The following is a 21102-nucleotide window of genomic DNA, read 5'->3' on the forward strand; positions in this document are numbered from 1 at the left end:
GGAAACAAATCAGTAGCTCCTCCTAATCAAAATATTAAGATTTTCACTGATCCTTTACCCTCTCATACCTCTAATGTGATTGAGACTAAACACACTTCTTTCTCTCCCACTGGTTTTTCTTTCACAGTTCAAAATGTGGTTAATTTGGTAGAGAAAAAAAAAACACCTAAGGATCAAGTATCACATTTGATCCTAGTGAGACCATTAAGGCACCTAATGGCCCTTTATACATAGTTGCAAAGACCCAAGGCAAACCTTGTAATGGTGTGCTTATTAATCCCTTTTGCATGGTTAATGTCATCTCTAAAGAATATATTTATACTTTACATTTGCATCAACCAATCTTTGATGATACTAATGGGGCTGTTAAGTTATTTGATGGATTTTCTTGTCCTACTAATGGTTCTATCACACTTCCTATTGAGGTTCATACTAAATCTATGGATGTCAACTTTGTTATCATTCTTTCATCTGAACAATTTCATTTGAAGTTAGGCAACCCTTGGCTATCTTCCATGAAGGATATTACTTCTCCAATACATAAGTCTTTGAAATATCCCCACAATGGAGAAATCATAACTATTAACCATAGCTTATTTTTACAAACCAAAAGAAGCCTGGGTGATCCTATTGATTAATTTTTGCCTCAATAATTTGGATGTCTTTCACCAAGAAGTGGTGCTCTCTTTCAATCTTATAAAAAATGGAAGAAAGATATAATCTTATTCTTAAGCCAACCTAGAACTCCAACACTTGATATTCCCATCATTCTTGAAGATGAAGTTCTTCCCCTAATGGATAGAAGTAATCTTCCTCCTAAGGAAGATTCCCAACCTATTCCTATGGATGAAACCATGCTTTCTCCTAAGAAGAATACTAATATTCCTCCTAAGGTTAGACCTATACCTCCTCCTCATGATTGACCTGGTCTCCTTCCTACACCAAACATTCCTCCTTTATATGGTGGAGTTCCACCTCCTTTCTCTTATAGAGAGAAGAGACCTTCCTCTCCTCTTGTCCACCCTAAAAGACCCGAACCTAGCCATCCAACTACCAAAGATGAGTATATTTCTCCTTCAACAAATGTACCTCAGCCTTCTGCTAAGACTAGATGGAACCATTGTGCGAGAAAACACCAACAAAAATATCGTGCTAGAGCTTGTGAAGTTGTTTCTCAAACTATTCAATCTCTCAAAACACCAATAGTTGAAATGATTCCATTTTCTCCTAAGCAAGATGTTGAACATAAATCTCCAAATCATAAGCTGCAAAAAACATGTGATGGTTTTACTTCTATTCATGTTAGAGCTCCTCTTTATATAAATCTTGATTAAGAAATAGGTGAAAATATTATTCATGATGCCAATACAACTCCTAATGCTTCTGATAGTGAATATAATCATGTTGATGTTGACAAACATTTATCTACATAATTTTCAAAAGCCTTAGCACATGAGCATAGTCCTTGTTGGGATCTTGTGATAGCTCCATCTACTATGCTCGATGTATCTCCTTTGGCGTGTTTCCCACGTTCCCAAAATAATGATCAGAAAGATCGAGAGGTGGATGTCATGCTAGACTAGATGCATTAGTACCCTAGATCCTCTACCCCTCTCCTTTCTTGCTCTTTTGTGACCATTCTTCTTTCTGTTGTCCCCAGTGATGTCTACTTGAGGATGATGCAAAGCTTTGAGATCTCTTTTGGTCTTTTTCAAGTTGACTCAAAAGACACATGTGTTCCCTTTATTCCAAGGTGGTTTCCTTTCTTTGGAGAATGAGGACTAATCTATGCATATATATACATGATATACATGAGTTATCATACATCATACTGACCCCGAGGAAAGAGAAGACACCTCGTGCTTTGTATTTTGTATTCATTATCCTTGGGTTTCTTCCTCTATTGGGGGCTAAATCCTTGTGATAACATGCTCCCTCTCTTTCTCTCTATGAGGTGTATCCTACCTTAAATAATTTTCTCTCAATAAGGCATGCACACTCGCTTTAATGTGGGGGCATACACTCTGCTCATATTTTCCTTCATGATACTTAAAGTTACTTAAAGGATTTTGGCTTTCCTTTGTAATTTTTGGTATCCTTTCTTTTCATGAGTCGTAGTGAGGGAAAATTTACTATTTGCAGTCATGGTTCTCACTCTTCATTTTCCCTTTTACTTTTTCAATCAAAGTCATAAGATCCTTAGTCCACTAAGGGCTTGGTGTATCTTTCCTCCTTGACATGGTGAAAGTATTTCAATCTTGTCTCCTAGTACTTTATCAGTAGTATTGGCATATTCTTATACTCTCGCTAAAGTGGAGGCTAAATGCAGCATCATAAAATTATGACCCTCTCAATTTTTTCCCACATTTGGGTCTTTGTATTAGCAGACAAACCCCTAAGCCTGATTAGAGATGCTGAAACATGGTCGCACCATCAAAAACTTGCATTTTACATCATTTTGTACTGCCCTTTTCTACTGCTGTCCTAAATCAGGGCAGGATAGGGGCGTGGACCCCCTAGGACAGGGGCATCATGCTCCTGTCCTCTCAAGCCAGGCTTGTGATGCCCTTTTCCTATCCCTATTTTGGGCCCCCTTTGGTCCCCCCTTGTATTGGGCTTGTGAATTATGAAGCATAAAAAGTTTCTCTATGTCAGCCTAAGACGAGAAATTACCTAAATATCCCTAATTGGTAGGTATATAATGATCACTTCCCCTCCTATTTGTATAAGAGACAGTAGGGTGAACAAGCGAGGTGTCTCCATTATCATTATCAAGCATTCAAGCATCAAGAATTTCAAGTCTCCTTTCAAGGCTAGGTGTTGCATTCAAGACAAGGATTCAACCATTGAAGAGGATATTTCTATCAACAATTAACATATACTATTTCACATATCCATTCAATCAAATTCATCTACAAAGGTATCAACCTTTCAATTACATCCCCTCCTTGAGGTGGATTTACTTCAGACATTTCCTTTCATTTACTTGCAACATTTTTTAACCACTTGATTAATTCCAAACTGGGGTTTCACCTAAAGGTAAACCTCCAATCCCAACAAAATTTCCCTCTCTTTTCTATGTGTCGGTTGCAGGTGTGTGACTATAATTGCAAGTTTAGGCTTCATTTTTCAGAGATGCAAAAACCCTTTTTGGTGTGCGGATTTTTCGGAGGACCGTGTGAAACATACACACGGTCCCTGTAAATTTTTCTCAGATTTGCAGGGAAGCTTCATCTCGACATTCTACTACTAATTCTAGGTGCACATCTTCGTCCCGCATCTCTATCTCAAGATATAATCGTTTCTTTGTCATTTTTGCACTTAGTCTCAATTTGCTTGATTCAACTAATCTATTACAAAAGAAGGTTAATTCACTTTCCTAATACTTTCCAAATTTACTAAAATTCACCTAGTATTAAATTTCTTACCATTGGGGATTGGATCAAGTGAGTTCAACCCCTCTTTTGAATGTAATGTGTGAAAAATTGAAGGGAATACTTTGTGAAACTTTCATCCCTCTTTTGAGGGGAGTAACGCTTTCCACTTGATCTCCCCTCATCATTTTTCACCACATTAAAGATACCACTTAATGCAGTCATGGTAGGGAGATCCAATGAAGGACATCCCCACCTTGCAGCCTATAACACAAAACACCATGCCAGATACCGACAACTAGTAGTACAACATAAGATATAACCAGTAAATAGATAAAGAACAACCCTAACCTGTAGAAGCAACACATGATATAATCTTTAACCAGATAAATCAACCATTATAACCACTTAATGAATTACATATGCCTTCAATGGTTACACATGTTGGACCGTAGCCTAGGATTACAAATAATCCTTACAACACAAATATAAGACTTGTAGATCTTTTGCTCGACAAATAGGCCTCCGGTAATATTCTGTACTATTATGCACTGATCCGGACCTCAGTCCATCCGGAATTCAATCCCCCATGACTAGAATCTCTTTGAAAACTATATCTTCACTTGATCTCTTCTTCCCCGGACCTGTGTCCCTTAAAATGATTCTCAAAACTTCCTTTTATACCACTCACAAGCAATAACAACTCAATCAAGTCGGCCAAGGACCAATTGGTTCATGATGAAATGTATAAACAATAACAGGTTGGCCCAAATCACCAAGAACATATTCAAAATGCATAGAACTTCATGCAGACCTCTGGAAACAATGGTCAAGGCCCAAACAACATCTCTCAATGAACTGCAAGTTACAGAAACCACCCACAACCCGATTCATCTTCGCTCCACACACTACAAGACTAATCGGTAAGAACACACCAACACCAAACCAATATTATAATCGACATCTCACTAGAATCAAATCCAACTTCCATGAATCTTGAATGTGTTAAAGACAATGAACTCAAGCTGATAAACCCAAATCCACAATGCTTAATTCTCAAACATGAAGAAATGCAACTATCTCTAAGTAATTCCACTACTAACTGCTCCAACCGGTTTGAACTTCTGATGCAAGAGCACCGAAGTACTTCAAACCAGTTGGAGAAGTTAGTGGTGGAGTTTCTTGGAGATCGTTACATTTCTTAATGTTTGAGAGTTTTGTGTTACGGATTCGGATTTATCACCTTGAGTTCATTATCTTTATCTTATTCAAGATTCATGGCATTTGGTTTTGTTTCCAGTGAGATCGATTTTGGTATTGGTCTAGATTTGTTGTGTTCTTACCAGTTGGTCTTGCAGTGTGTGGAGCAGAGATGAATCAAGATGCGGGTGGTTTTCGTAACTTGTGGATCCTTGAGTGATGTTGTTTTGGTCCTTGACCGATGTTTCCAGAGGTCCGCATGAATTTTTATTCATTTGAAGATGTTCTTGGTGATTTGAGTTGACATGTTATCGTTTACATGTTTCATCATGAACCGATTGGTCTTTGGTCGACTTGATCGAGTTGTTATTGCTTGCGGATGGTATAAAGGGAAGTTTTGAGAATAACTTTAGGGGACAAATATTTAGATCGTTAAGGAGAGGCAACCAGAATCTGTAGTCAGATCATCAAACCCTTGAGGTAGTTGCAAGTATCTATTGATAGATTGTCAAACCAGATCAAGTGATGGGACTCACTTCTGAATTAACCCCGAGAGTTTGATGCAAGAGCACCAGAGTAGTTCAAACCAGTTAGAGCAGTTAGCAGTGCAATTGCTTGGAGATCATTGCATTTCTTCATGTTTGAGAATTCAGTGTTGTGGATTTTGGTTTATCACCTTGAGTTCATTGTCTTTAATATATTCAAGATCCATGGCATTTGGATTTGATTCCGGTGAGATGTCGATTTCAGTATTGGCCTGGTGTTGGTGTTGTCTTATCGGTTGGTCTTTGAGTGTGTGAAGTGAAGATGAGTCGAGTTGTGGGTGGTTTCCGTAACTTGCAAATCATTGAACGATGTTGTTTGGGCCTTGATCGATGTTTTCAGAGTTCTACATGAATTTATATGCATTTTGAAGATGTTCTTGGTGATTTGGGTTGACCTATTATTGTTTACATATTTCATCATGAACTGGTTGGTCTTTGGTCGACTTGATTGAGTTGTTATTGCTTGCGGATGGTATAAAGGGAAGATTTGAGAATCATTTTAGGGGACGGAGGTCGGAGGAAGAAGAGATCGAGAAAAGATGTTTTTTCCAGAGATATTTTCGTCCGAGGGGACAGAAGTCCGAATGGATTGAGGTCTGGATCAATGCAAACTATTACCAAAGGCTTATTTGTCGAGCAGAAGATCTGCGGATCTTAGATTTGTGTTGTAAGGATTGTTTGTAATCCTAGGTTGCAGTCCAACATGTGTAGCCATTGAAATTATATGTAATTCATTAAATAGTTGTAATTGTTGATTTATCTGGTTATCAGTTATATCATGTGTTACTTCTATCGATTAGGGTTGTTCTTTATATGCGTACTAGTTATATCTTGTGTTGTGTTACCAGTTGCCGGTATCTTGCAGGGTGTTTTTTGTTATAGACTGCAAGGTGGAGATGTCCTTCATTGGATCCCCTTACCTTGACTATGTCAGGGTTTTAATTTGGGCTATGAAAAAATGCAATATTTGGTGAAAATAAGGGGCTTTTTAATTTGGGTTATGTATTGGGAGTGGGTGACAAAAAATGATTTTAGGGAAATTTTTTTGAAAATAGTGGGGATTCTTTAGTATGCCATGAACGCACGTGATATAACCCAGGTTCACTAAGTGAAGCCCCTATGATATACTTCTACTATAATTCTAGGGACTATGCTTGGTTTCCCAAAGAAGAAATCTTCAGCTATTCCAATAAATACCCCTCTCTCTTCTCCTATTCTGCTCATGACTTCCATAGACCAATATTCCATCGACAAATTTTATAGCTTGAACCTCTTAGGAGATCTAGACATTGTATATTTTTTGGGGTCAAAAATTTTCTTTCGAATCCATCAAGTAAAACGTATACCCCTCCAAAAAATAAGGAGCTCCCCCAATTAATAGCTTTCTTTAAACACTTGTCTATACATTTTGTTGGCATTGTGATACAGTTTTGTATGACTGGTTAATGATATGATTGTCATTATGGAAACATTATCTTTTAAGTCTTCACAATCCATCGGTAGTAAGCAAACTAGGATACTGAGGTCAATCGGCTAAGCAATAGGTAAATAGGTTAAGTAGTGAGTATACCGGCAAGCAGTAACTAGACCGACAAGTAGTGAGCAGGTCGGCAAGCAGTGAGCAAATTGACAAATAGTAAGGAGACCGACACATAGTAAGTAGATTGGGTAGTAATGAGTAGATTGGCATAGAAGAGATCCATAGGCTAAACAAACAACAGATTGGTATTCAAGAGGAAACTGCCCAGATAGATTTTGATCGATTCACCGAAAGAGTCGGCAACCATCAGACTGGTAATGTTTAGTCACATTCAACTAAATCAGGACTCTTCTCCAGTCAACCGACAAACTTATCAACATGTTCGACTATATTAATAGAGATTCCTATAATGTTTTTAGAGACGTTATTTAAAGCATGATTATGAAATTTTGAAAGGAATTTTTTAGAGGGAAAGTTGGTGACAGACTAAAAGGTCTATAAATACATATATCTCACTCTTGAGATGGTTGTTGTCGAGGTGAATGAAGATAATGTGAAAGTGGACACAGGGGGAGTTTAAGAGACTACAAAGCCGAATGATAGAGGACCGGTAGAGGGGCTATCCCACATTAATGGTTCCCACTTTTGCCAATGAAGGAAATTGGTGAAAGTGGAGAATTTGGTTTAGGGGGGGTTTGAGTGAAGTGGGGGTGTTTGAATGGACTAACCTTTGGGGTTCGATCGAAGCCCCCACTTCGCTCGAACCCCTTCTTTCAAAAACAGAACCTTTAATGCTTGTTTATGTCATTTTTCAATTATATTGGGGGGGTTCGATCGAACCCCCCTTCATTCGAACCCCCCTTCGTTTGAACCCCTTTTTTAACACTTCTCTGAAGCTTTCTACATTGTTTTGTATATTTATGGCCTTCAAACCTCTAGTTGAAGGCTCAAATGGAATGATCTTGACAACCCAAAATGTATTATTGTAGACCTCAAAGCAAGCTTTCCAATAACTATAGTTTTATTACATATTGCGTTTATTATGAACTTGTTTTTTTAATTTTACCAAACATAGGTTTTTCACCAAACATGAACTTCTATGTTCAACGCATTGGGAAAAATAGGAAACTAATTCAAAAAAATTCTGAAAAATATCTAAGCCCCAGGTATTGATGTCTTCTTTCGAACAAAAAAAATTTAATTTAATTTTGATAAATATAGAACAAGTTATGTGTTCAAACTTAAACCTATGTTTGAATTATGAATAGTCAAACTTCAAAACTTAATAAAATGACAAATATTGAACATATCACTATCAAACCAACTACAAGCCCTAGATATTCATGTTACAAACCAAAATTCAAAATAATTGAGTTTTTGTCATTTATAGAAAAAAAATTTTGAGTTTTGGGAGGCACATCACTCTTAAAAAATACAGTTTGTTGTAAAAAACTACTTTTTGAGGGAGGTGGAAAAATAAAAATAAAAATCTTTCAATAAAATTAAAAAATATATATATAGAATCTACAAACAAAATGATACAAATAACTAATTTACATCATCTTCAAATTCTTAATAGTTTAAAAGTAATAGTTGTCGGAAGTTGAAGATTATTTCCAAATTGTTCATCTCAGTGTCAAAAGTGGCAAAAGAGTGGAAACCATTATTGTGAGTTCACCTAGAGTGGAGTTTCACAGAGTGGTGACTCAAGTGACAGAGGACCGACAATGTGATATTCAATGATCAACAAATCAGCGGTAGGCAGAATTGAAAGTGCATTTAGGGAATCAAATTTTTGTAGAATAGACACAACTGATGTAGATCTAGTGTGATTCTTCAGTGAGATTTGATCAGGCTAATGATTAGCATTTTAGCATATCATCCATTTGTTTCTTTCTAACAACTACAACATAAATCCCTTCACTAGGTGGACTTTAGAAGGTCCCATTGTAAAAATCCCTTAACCGAGTGACATCTTAATTCATGTTCTTAAGTCCTTTAACCAGGTTACTCTTGATAGGGTAGAGGCACTAACCGATCTTAAACAAAATCCCTTAACTGGGTGAAACCTAACAATGTCTTTGTAATCTCCTAACAAGGATGTCTCTTAACTAGGCGTACTCCAGAAGAGTATAAATTTTGTGAGTTCCTACTCAGACCGTGGCTTTCTCCCTATTGGGTTTCCACAAGATAAATCTGTGTGTCATTGTGTATCTTTTCATGTATGCATAATCTTCTGCAGTTAATGTTTACATTGATGAATGGTAAATTAGTTCAAACTTAAAGTAAAAGTTTCAATTGGTTAAAACTGGTAAAGTGTTGATTCATTCCTCCCCTCTCAACACCGGTTGGGACTAACATATTCAATAATGAAAAAACCATAAGAGTGTGCTTTGACACTTACGTGGCCTTCAAAATTGTTTTTCCATCATTTTTTAATTCAATTAATGGGGCAAGTTAGTCCATGTCATTTAGCGAAGAAGGCATAACTTTTCAGATGCTCCCATAGTAGAACCATTGTTTTTCTTTGGATGACAAAGGCTTTAGATCAAGGATCCTGCTTCTCTTTCCCCTTATCCTATATATTAAATTTTTCTTCCATTCTTGGTTGTCTTGAGTCTTGCAAAATAGGGATTTTTGGAACCCCCTTCTCCTTCTTTTTCTATTGTCTACTCATCCTTCCAAATGATCTCCACTGCTCAGGATGACTTCTCTAGCTTATCGCTCAATCTATCACTGAGGAGGTATTTTCACTATACATCCCACTCCTAAAGTTTCTCTTTGGGCCGTGGTGATTCAATCCTTGGTGCCTCCAAATGCCCCTTCTTGTAACCCTGATTGACATCGATCCTTTAATATTGCAAGTGATCATTCCTCATCCCTCTAACCTCTTCCCTTAACCTATATCCATTTGACTTGCACCGAACCATATCCACCCACTTTCCACCAGAATGCACCCATTATGGTCTATAATCTCCATTGCCTTTGTTCTACCCTACTACTATTTTTTCCTCTACTTCAAATTTGACTTTTCTCCACCCCAACCCCTTCAGGTCGGTTACATTTTTTCACTGCTTCTCCAAATTAAACTCCATCTAAAATTGTAGAGTTCCCCTCTATCATTATTTTAAAAATATATTATTCGTGCATTTCTAGTGTCCTAAATTGTACTCCCTTAAAATTTAGTCCACATTTTGGGCCCTCACCTTAGTGTTCATCCCGCAATGCTTAATTAAGACTTGATTATTCTTGCATCATGCAAAAATGGCCTTATTTTCATTTCATACATTGCATGACCCCTTGATCTAGCCCCAAAATATGGTAGGAATAAGGCGTGGTGCTTTGGTCCTTATTTGGGCGTCATTTTGAATCCCTCTTGCATTATCAAATTTGAGTGGGAAATCTCTCTCTGTGTTAGCCTATGTAAGAAAATTAGCATAATTATTTAAGCGCAAGTACACAAGGAAGCTTTCCCCTCTCATTTGCATATAAATATCATGATATAGGATACATGAAACAAGGGTGAAATCATAATCATCAAGCATTGAAGCATTCATCATAAAGCATCTCTAGAGGTCTTCAAGGATGCATTCTTCATTTATCGATCAATTGTAGAGAAATATTACATCTTTCATATGCAAGCAAGTGTGTGTGATTAGGTTTTTGTCATGTGAATGCAATTTCATACAACATATATGATTACATTCAAGAAGCAAAGCATCATTATCAGTCATTGGAGATCTAAGGTATATCTATTCATTATTTACTTCAGTATTTGCAATATTTCAATCAAGTTTAATTACTAAATCAAGGTTTGACTTAGGCAAAGCCCTATTCCCAACCTATTTCCTTTTCTTTCTATGTGTGGGAAACAAGAACAGAGTTGCAATCTTTAAAATAAGCATTATTTATAGTGATGAATCAATCCCCCTTTGGTGTGCAAAAATTTCAGAGGACCAGAGAAATGAGCATTCTGATATTGACATTTTTGGATCTTTTTCAGGGACCAAACCTAAATCTACTTATAATTCTCAGATCTAGATGTGTGTCTCGGTCCTGCATCTGTAGCTGACTGTTTTTGTATTTTTACCTTCTTTTTCAGCACTTTACCCTAATTTCAGTAATTCAACTCACAAAAGAGGGCAAACAAATTCACCACCTAGAATCCAATTAGTATTTAATTCCTATCCTTGTTAGTTTGTGATTGGATAAGGATTAAATACTGATTGGATACAAATTAGCAGTTTTTATCATTTTATGATGGGAACCCTAATTTTTCACCTGTTACATTTTGGTGAACCCGACTCCTTACACCTTTAATTCTAATTTATCTTCTCAAATATGAGCATTTATGCAATTTAAAATTAAAATTTACATTTACATGTTTAATTTCCAAGTGAATTTTAAAAATTTAGAAGTATTAAAACAACTCTAAAATTTAAATTCTAAACTTGAGCTTGTGATTTGCCTAATTTGGATTTTTTTTATTTGATTTAGAAACATTTCAAAATTCAAATTCATAGATCTCATTTTAATCAAATTATATAAATTTAAAGATTAAAATTCATTAATACCCTAATTTATATTGGTTAATTTGATTTGGGAATTACTTCATTTTTCACATCAATTTTTAGATCTATTTTTAAAATATTCATTATGGCACTTGATATATCTGATTTATTTTCTATTTCACATTTATTACCTTGATTTTCAATTATATTTATCAAAAACATGTGTTGAATAATCGCTTCTAATCTACCTAAGGGTTAGCCGCATAAAGCCTATCCTGAAAAACTTCATTCTCAACAATACAATCTTCCCAAAATTCCTCCAATTTGGGCACATGGACATAGTGGTGTGCTCCATAAAAGTTATTTTTTAATATAACCCTTGATGTCAAAGTGGGTCCTCATTGGTAGAGAAGGGAGTCTGATCTTTGGTAGAAGTTTATCAAAAAACTTGGCAGATTCATTACTTTTACAAGAAAAATAGGATAGGCTCAAGGAAAAACAATATCCTTTCTTCCTCATCATTTGAACATATTTGATATCTACAAAGGCCATCTAGCAGCACAATTCTTAAAACACAAGGTAATTAGAGTAATACCTAGGTCATTTTAGAAGATATTTTTCATAACCTTCGACCCTCAAGTAAGAGAAAGTACAAAATTGAAGGTAGAAACTACCATAAATCACTGTTATTAGGAAGGCATCATTAAACTGAGAGAAAAAATTGTAAATAGGCACGCCATCTAAAAGATTAACAACTTGCCTCAAAGCTAGCCAGGAAGTTCTACTTGCAGCTATCACATGCAAGAGCACAAATCATAAATTAAATTGCTTCCTATCATTAAACTTGACGAGATATTCATGAAGAGAGTCACATACTAACCTTTCCTAGTTAATCTAATGTTTCTCATTACAGATGGTGAGAACAAATTGACACATCCATTCAAAGAATTTTTCTCTTAGCCTACCAACCACACAACACATTAGTACAATGATCTTGACGATAGCATCCCTAAATAGCTCTATTTTTATCTGAGAAGGTAACCTAGATTTACCAGGCCGAGGAGCTTTCAACAAGCCTTGTGCAATTGTTTGTAGTCATCAATCTACTCAGTTATGGAAGTATTCTCATCTTGAATGGCAAGATTAATTCATTACCCATCTCTCTTGGAAATGTGCAGTGCAAGAGAGATGTTACTTATATCTATTCTAGCTAGATCACACTTTGATCTACAATCCAAATTTCTCGGGAATTCGAGTGATAATGTTGCACACAAGAGAAGGCTAATTTTGGGCATGGAATGGCAAAAGGGTAGCCTCTGGCTTGGGAAAAATAAAACTCAATGACCTTTTACAAAATGGGAGACCTTTTTGAACTATGCAACCTTTTCTGAATATCATGCATGGTGAATGGGCTGACTTTTGGGTCTTTAATGCAATCCAAATTATTTTTTATAGGCTGAGAGGGTTTGGGTGCCATTGAAATTGAATGTAGGAATGATAGGGTTTCTAATAAAGGATGGAAGCTCAAGTTAGGATAGAATAAGGTGGAGCAATGGGGAAAGAAAGAGTTCATGAATGCTAAATTAGTGAGACTCTCTTATCCTATCAACAAGAAGACTACAAATTTCAACAAATTTAAATAAAGAGTCTCTATTTTCGAACTTGGTTTCATGTCTTTGCCTGGGCACCTCTCCAAATCTTTCAATATTCTAGAATATAAATGGTATGAGAAAGGTTGAAAGACACATAAAAAATTGAAGAAATTAATTCTTGTGTTTAGGTTGTTGTTGTACTACTTCAGGATTTGAAACAAGGCCTTATATTAATTGCCTTATTTATTACCCATTATGGAAAAATCCCTTGGAGGACATCACAATGCATTTCATTAACTTTGGAACTACTACCATCGAAGCATCGTGCAATCACATCTTTCAATAACTATGGAATAAATAAAGTGTATGCTGAAAAACTCCTAATGTGTGATCGACCAATATGTTATTTGTGAGGGATGCACTAACACATGACTATCAAGGATTAGGATATCGGGTGGAACAAAACTTGTTGACAATTAAGGATTATAGATTAAACTATGTTACGTAGGGATATCCCAATAATATGAGGTGGGGCCCATTTTTGGACACACAGAAGACTGAAGACCTAAATTCTTATCAGTCGATCAGGGGTTATAAGAACTACAACAAATAAAGGATTTCTGCAATGAGGCAAAAAATTGCAATAGAAAGACCAAAATATAGATTAATGTATGGGGCTGGTAACAATAGGCTTTGACTAGGGACAATGACCAAGGGGACATAGAAAACCTAAAGAAAATGGAATACAACCTTATTTCTAAGGGATACAGAGTCACACCAAAAATGAGACTTAAACTACCAAAAATGCAAAACTAATAAAACAATGACTAGGAATTCCAAGAATTAATTACAAAGTTTTAAATTTTGTCCATTGTAGGCAAGAGGTAACTGTGTACCATCTCGAAATACAAAGTAGAAGGTATTTTCTCCAACTACCTTTCTAATCTCAAATGGACCTATCCATAGAGAATCTAACTAATGTGCACCTTTAGGTTCTCTCTGATGGTCTCATAGCAAGATTGAATCACCAACCACAAATTCTCTTCTTTCAACCTTCTTGTCCAATACCTTCTTCACCATTTCTTCATGTTTGGCTATTTTTTGAATGGTACCATACCTTTGTTCTTCTATTTTTCTTAGGTATATATTTCTATTTTCCAAAGAAGACTAGAAGTATTCACCTTCGATACTTTTCTAGAGTTTTTATGTTGATATTTCTAATGGGAGAGGCACCTCACTCTCTATTCCATAAACCAACTAGAAGGGGGACATTCCTATGGCTCGCTTGTATGAAGTCCTATTAGCCTACAGAGAATTATAGAAGCTCTTATGCAAGTTCCTTTGATTTTTTTTCTACAAGTTTCTTCATGATGGTTATGACATTATTGTTTCTTTAGTTCACTTCCCATTTTCTTGTGGGGAGTAATGCAAAGAGTGAGAAAGGTTAATCCCATAATTGTTATAAAACATTGTCAAATCCAAAGATGAATCAACTAGCATTATCAACCACAACTTTCTTAGGAACACAAAATCTAGACAAGATATTTGTTTCAAGGAATTTAATTACTACTTTTGAAGTGGTATGCTTAACAGGAATAGCTTTAACCCACTTAGTTAAGTAATATGTAGATGTGAGGATGTGAGTATACTAGGAACTTGAGTTTGGGTTTATTGGTCATATGAATTCAAAACCCCACTACTAAAAAGGTGCTCCAATAACCACTTTTCTTAAAGGTAGATCAACTAACTAAGGTCTACCAGTGAATTTGAGGTAATTTTCACATTTTTCTACCCAAGCATATGCATCCTTAAAAATTTCAGGCCAATGAAAACCTTGTCTAATAATTATGTAGGCAATGATAGAGGCTGAAAGGTGTACACCACAAACATTTCCATGAAGAGTTTCCAACAATTTATTTTATTTCTCTTTGTCCACACACCTCAAAAAGGTACCATCAACACCATTTTTTGTATATATTTCCTTCCAACATGATATACTTAGCTACTCTTAGTTTGATATGTTATATAGTTCAGATAGTCGAAAGACAAGTGAGAGGGGGGGGTGAATCAGTTGTCACAGATTATAGGAACATTCAATAATTAAAACTTTAATACTAGAACCCAAAACAATAATACTGGAATAGAAGTTAATCAATTAAGCATAAGAAATAATCATAGAATAAAAGTCATCCACACAACACCAAGATTTGTACTTGGAAAACCCGGTAAAGGAAAAAACCATGGTGGGAATCCTACCCACTGTCAGATAATACTTCTGTAGTAAGTATGTGAATTACAATGAAGGGACTTGCACTTGCGGGAAGGCCAAAAACCTAGAGCATACTGTTCAACACAAAAGGAGCCTCACTGACTACATATAAATCCAAACTACAATCCAGAGAAGTTTCCAACTGCAAAAGATAGCATCTGCTTTGCCTGAGTACAATTATGGTTAAGCTCAATACTGGAAGACTAAATCCCCATACATAAACCCAATTCAATCTCAAATGATCGACCAACTCCTCTGCCTGAATGATATTACATTTATTCACACATTACATTCCTTAATCATGACCTCTTACATTAACCATGATGATCTACAATGAGATCTTACATCTATTTATACAAACCCTCGACCATAAACAATTAGGTCAGCCACCAGACAATAAACCAATTACATAATTACAAACCATGTCATCCTTAAACCAAATAGGTAATATCATGATATAAGACATCCCAGAAATACGTCAATAGGTCCTATCCACACATTACATTAAAGTCGGTCCATAACCTAGACCAACCGGGACCAAGTATAGGTCCCCATACTTCATCAATGATCTCCATCCACTAAATCTCGAACATGATCACCAACAACATCCTAAAACTCCATCAGAAGCTGGACCAATACCACTTATGCAATTCATCAAATATCTCCATTAAAATCTTTGTTGGTGAAACCCTCGCCGGAACCAAAAACCAATCTTCTAAGCAAGAAGGATATCATCCAATCACCAGACTATACCGACGCCTATGGGATCATGCCAAATCCAAGTTAAACAGAAACCACTCAACCTATCGGGACCAGAAGGGTGCTAGTAAAGCATCCAAATAGCTAGTGTTGACATCAATGACAAAACATCAATGCAACACATAATTAATTCCACCAAATGTCCAACAATCTCCCCCTTTAACATTGATGGCAACACAAGATTTGAAAAACATCTTGTAAAGCGGAAAAATCGAACCCTAGTTGTTCTCCCCTCCCCAACTCCAAGGAGAGAGAAGGGAGAGTCACTAGGGTTGATGGTTTTCACTTAGGGGAGACTTTACATTCAAAAGAGGGGTTGAAACCCACAAGATCCAATCCCACGCAATGCAAGATTGGATTCTAAATGAGTTTCAAGGGTTAAGACATCAAGGATACCCTCTTTTGTAAAGAATGTAGATAGAATGATTGAACTAGGAATGCATGTAAAGTAGGAAAGATTCACTTATAAACAGAGATAGGGATATGGGGTGAAGCTGCGGACCTGGAACTAGCAGTAAAATGTCGAGACGGTGCTGTTCTGTAAATTTGAGTGAAAGTTGACGGGACGATGGCACCCGGCGTGCACACGGTCCTCTGAAAAATCCGCGAAACGAAGGGGGATCTGTTGATCCCTGCACAAGGATTCCAGATCTTCAATTATAGCCGCGTACCTGCAACCTACACACAGAAAAGAGAGGACGATTGGGGGGTTAGGGATGAGGGGTTTGCCTTTAGGTCAAACCCCGGTTTTGGAATTAACCAAGAAATGAGAATGCTGTAAATGTAAATGTTTGTAATGTAAACAAGTACTGATACCTTGTTGTAAGAATGTTTGTATTCTCACATGCAAAGGTGTAATGTAGGTAGTATGTTGTATGTTGTATGTGATCTCCTCTTCAATGGTTGAATCCTTGTCTTGAATGCAACACCTAGCCTTGAATGGAGACTTAGAATGCTTAATTGCTTGAAGGAATACTTGAATGCTTGAATGTTTGAATGTTTGAATATTGCTTCCGCGTCTTGCTCACATATGTCCCCCTTCTTTTTTGAGAGAGGAAATGTAGTTTATATATTTATCAATTAGGGCTAATAGACTAATTTTCCCGACCTTAGGCTGACTAGGAAACATTATTTTCTAGTTTGCAAACTTAAAGACCCGAAGCCCCATAAGAGACCGGGCCCAAAATAGGGCCAGGGACCAGGGCGCTGGGTGCCATGGTCCTGGGGGACTAGAGCGCTGGGCACCCTAGTCCTTAAGGACCAGGGCACTGGGCACCATGGTCCCACCTCCAGGGACAGTAGGATGCAAGGAGGATCAGGCCAAGGTGCTGAAAAATGCAGTTTTTGATGTCATGAACAAGTTTCGGGGTCTCCATTCAGGTTCCGTGTTGCATCACCATCGTGAAGACCCAAATGCAGTCAAAATTGCAAGTGTCACAATTTTAGGACGCTACATTTAGCCCCCACTTTAGCGGGAGAATAAGCATACGCTCATACTTCCGGTAAAGTACAAGGAAACAACATTGAAAAACTTTCACCATGTCAAGGAGGCAAGATGCACCAAGCCCCCAGTGGACTAAGGTTCTTACGGCTTCGATTGACAAAGTAAAAGGGAAGATCACGAGGGAGAACCATGACTGTCAGTAGTAAGGCTCCCTCACTATGAGTCATGCAAGAAAGATATCAAAAATTTTCAAGGCAAAGCTAAATTTGTCAAGAAATTTTCAAGTATCTTGAAAAGATATGAATGGGATGTATGCCCCCCTACGTTAAAGTGATTGCACACGCCTCACCGGGGGTGATTGCTTTAAGGTAGTGATACATATAAGAAATGAGAAAGGAGCACGTTATCACAAGGATTTAGCCCCCAAGTGTGAGATAAGCCCAAGGATAATAGACACAAAACACAAAACACAAGGTGACTTTGCTTTCCTCCGGGTCAGTATACTGTATGATAATTCATGTATATCATATGTATGTATGCATAATTGTTCTTCGTTCCACAATCAAGGAAGGTCACCTAGAAGAAGGGAACACATGTGTCTTTTGAGTCAACATGAGAGAGACCAAAAGAGATCTCAATGTTTTGCATCATCCTCAAGTAGACAACACTAAGGACAACAAATAGAAGAATGAGAATAACACATAGAAGAAGTAACAAAAGAGATCAAGAGAGGAGGAGAGAGTCTGCTATGCTAATGAAACTAGTCTAGCACGTCATCTACCCCCCGATCTTGCTAATCAATATTTCGGGAAGGTAGGAAACACGCTAGAGGAGGAACATCCAACACAATAGATGGAGCTATCACAAGATCCAAACAAGGGCTATGTTCATGTTCCGAGCCACGTTGTTCTTGTCTAGGAGCTAGGATAAGTGCTTTAGAAAATTCATTAGATAAATGGTTATCAACATCAACATATTCATATTCACTATCAGAATGAACAGGAGTAACATTTTCATCATGCATAACATTTTCATCTATATCATCATCAAGATTTATAAAAATAGGATCTTTAACTCGCACAGGATCAAGACCATCATGCATCTTATGTTTAGGAGATTTCGGCTCAATTCTCGGCTGAGGAGAAAATGGAATAATACTGGCTGAAGGTGTTTTTGGGGATTGCAAAGTTTGAGAAGCAACTGCCTGAGCTCTAAGACGACGCTTTCGTCAGCGTTCACGTGCAGAACGATTTCGTCTAGTCTTAGTAGGAAGTTGAGAAGATTGAAGAGGAGGAATGTTCTCATCCTTAGCACTTGGGTGTTTAGGTTGTGGTCTCTTAGGTTGAATAATAGGAGAAGAGGAAGGTCTCTTCTCTCCATAAGAGGAAGGAGGAGGAACTGCTCCATACAAAGGAGGAATATTTGGTTTAGGAAGGAGACCAAGCCCATCATGACGAGGAGGTATAGGTCTACTTTTAGAAAGTTTATTAGATATAGGCATAGTCACATTCATGGGAATGGGTTGGGAATCTTCTTGAGGAAAGACATTAGTTTTATCTTTCCAAGGAAGAACTTCCTTCTCAAGAACAATAGGAATGTCAAGTTTGGGTGTTCTAGGTTCACTTAGAGATAGGATCATATCTTTTTTCCACTTTTGATAAGATTTGAAAAGATGATCACTTCGCGGAGGAAGAGATTGGAATTGTTTAGGCCAAAAGTAATCAATAGGAACACTAGAAGTTCTTTCAGATGGTTTAAAGAGACTATGATTGACAGTAACAACTTCACCATTATGGGGAAATTTCAAACACTTATGAATAGGAGAAGCAATAGCTTTCATGGAAGATAGCCAAGGATAGCCTAGCTTCACACGAAATTGTTCGGATGATGGAATAATAGCAAAGCCCACATCAGGGGATTTGTTATGGACCTCAATAGGTAATGTAATAGAACCAATTGCAGGAGAAGAAAATGCATCAAATAATTTCACAACCACATTTGTTTCATCATAAATGACTTGATTCAATTGCAGAGTAAAAAGAAATTCTTCAGTAATGATATTAACCATACAAGAAGGATCAATAAGCACTCCACGGCAAGGTGTGTTCTTGACTTTTACAACTATATATAAAGGACCATCAGGTGCCCTGATAGTTTCACTGGAATCAAATGTGATGGAAGGTTCTTTAGGGATTTTCTGCTGCTCTACAAGGTTAATCACATTCGGAGTCATAAACACAAGATCATCAGGTGAGACAGAGGAATCATTAGTATCAATCGCATTAGAGGCATGAGAAGGTAATGGATCGGTAAAAATCTGAAGATTTTTGTTAGGAGGAGCTACAGATGTGTTGCCTTTATCATTCACACCAGAAACAGAGATAGTATTATTATCAATCAAATATTGAATTTTACCCTTTAAAGCAAAACATTTTTCAGTATCATGCCCAGGTTGATGATGAAATTGACAAAAAGATTTGTTATCAAAACAGGGTGAATTAATCTTTGTAAGATCTATTTGCCTTATAGGAGGAAGAGTAAGCACATTTGGTTCCAATAACTTATTCATAATACTATGCAATGATTCATTCAAAGGAGTAAACTTTCTTTCTTTCTTGAAAAACTTAGAAATAGGAGGCACACCTGATGCTGCATTCACATTGTTATTGACGATGTTTTCATTGAATTTAACTGACTCTCTGTTCGGTTTAAACTTCCCAAATGGTTGTTGACTACTATCAGCCTTATCACTCAGAGCCATAGGATTTGCTTGTTCCATTTGACTCACAGTCAGTTGATAATTGTGAAGAGTTGTGCACAACTGTTGGAAAGAAGTAAACTCAGAAAATAGAAGTTTTTCTCTAATATCTTTTTGTAAATTAGAAACAAAGATTCTTTGAATATCATTGTCAGGTACTGGAAAAGAAATTTGAGCATACAAATGCTTATATCTACCAATGAAATCAGTCACTCTTTCTTTAACACCTTGTTTACAATGCATTAAATCAATCAAAGTAACCTTAGGACTTATATTGTTTTGAAATTGTTGAATAAAAGCATTTGCAAGTTGCTCGAAAGAAGAAATAGAATAGGAAGGCAACGAGCAATACCATTGTAGGGCTTTGTCTCTTAATGTTCTAGTAAACAGTTTTGCAAGCAACCTTTGGTCATAAGCAAAATCAATACATATTGTTTGAAAGGTCTTAACATGTGTTAGAGGGTCACCCTTACCATTATAAAGCTCCAAATGCGGAATTTCAACATGTTTAGGGGGAATAGCTCGAACAATGTTAAGAGAAAGTGGGCTCGCAACATCAAATGTGGGCACACTTTAAACTTAGATTGATTCATAGAGGCAATTTGTTGTTGTAAAGAAGAGAAAGTTTGTGCAAGATTGTTAATGGTCGCTTCAGTCGAAGAGTTCATATTAGACGTGTTAGATTGTGATGGAGGTGTTATGTTATTGAAAGAAGGTAGAGAGTAAGGTGGTGGGTCACTATGATAGTTAGTCATAGGAGATGATTGGAAAGGAGGAACACTACAAGGAGGAATGGAATGGTTAAATGAATTGCGCCCTTGCGTCATGTTCATTTGTGGAGATATAACAGGAACACTCATTGAAGGAATGAATGAAGAAGTTGGATTGATTGAAGAAAGAGGGTTGATTGAAGAAGAAGGATTGCCCCCATGACTGGTGATCATAGGCACAATGTCTTGTATTGAAGTAGTCATTATGTTTGATGTAAAAGTAGGTATACTAGCAATAGGAGTTGTCAAAGGAATAGAATGATTAACTTGAGTAGGAGGTTGTGTATAACCTAAGGTGTCAGCACAACTTTTCATTGGCATCACATTCGAATCCACAATGTGTGCAATACCACGCAAAATATCAATTCCATTCTTATCACTTTGAACCATACGTTTTAGA

This window comes from Cryptomeria japonica, chromosome 9, assembly GCF_030272615.1.
Source record: "Cryptomeria japonica chromosome 9, Sugi_1.0, whole genome shotgun sequence".
Taxonomy (NCBI): domain Eukaryota; kingdom Viridiplantae; phylum Streptophyta; class Pinopsida; order Cupressales; family Cupressaceae; genus Cryptomeria; species Cryptomeria japonica.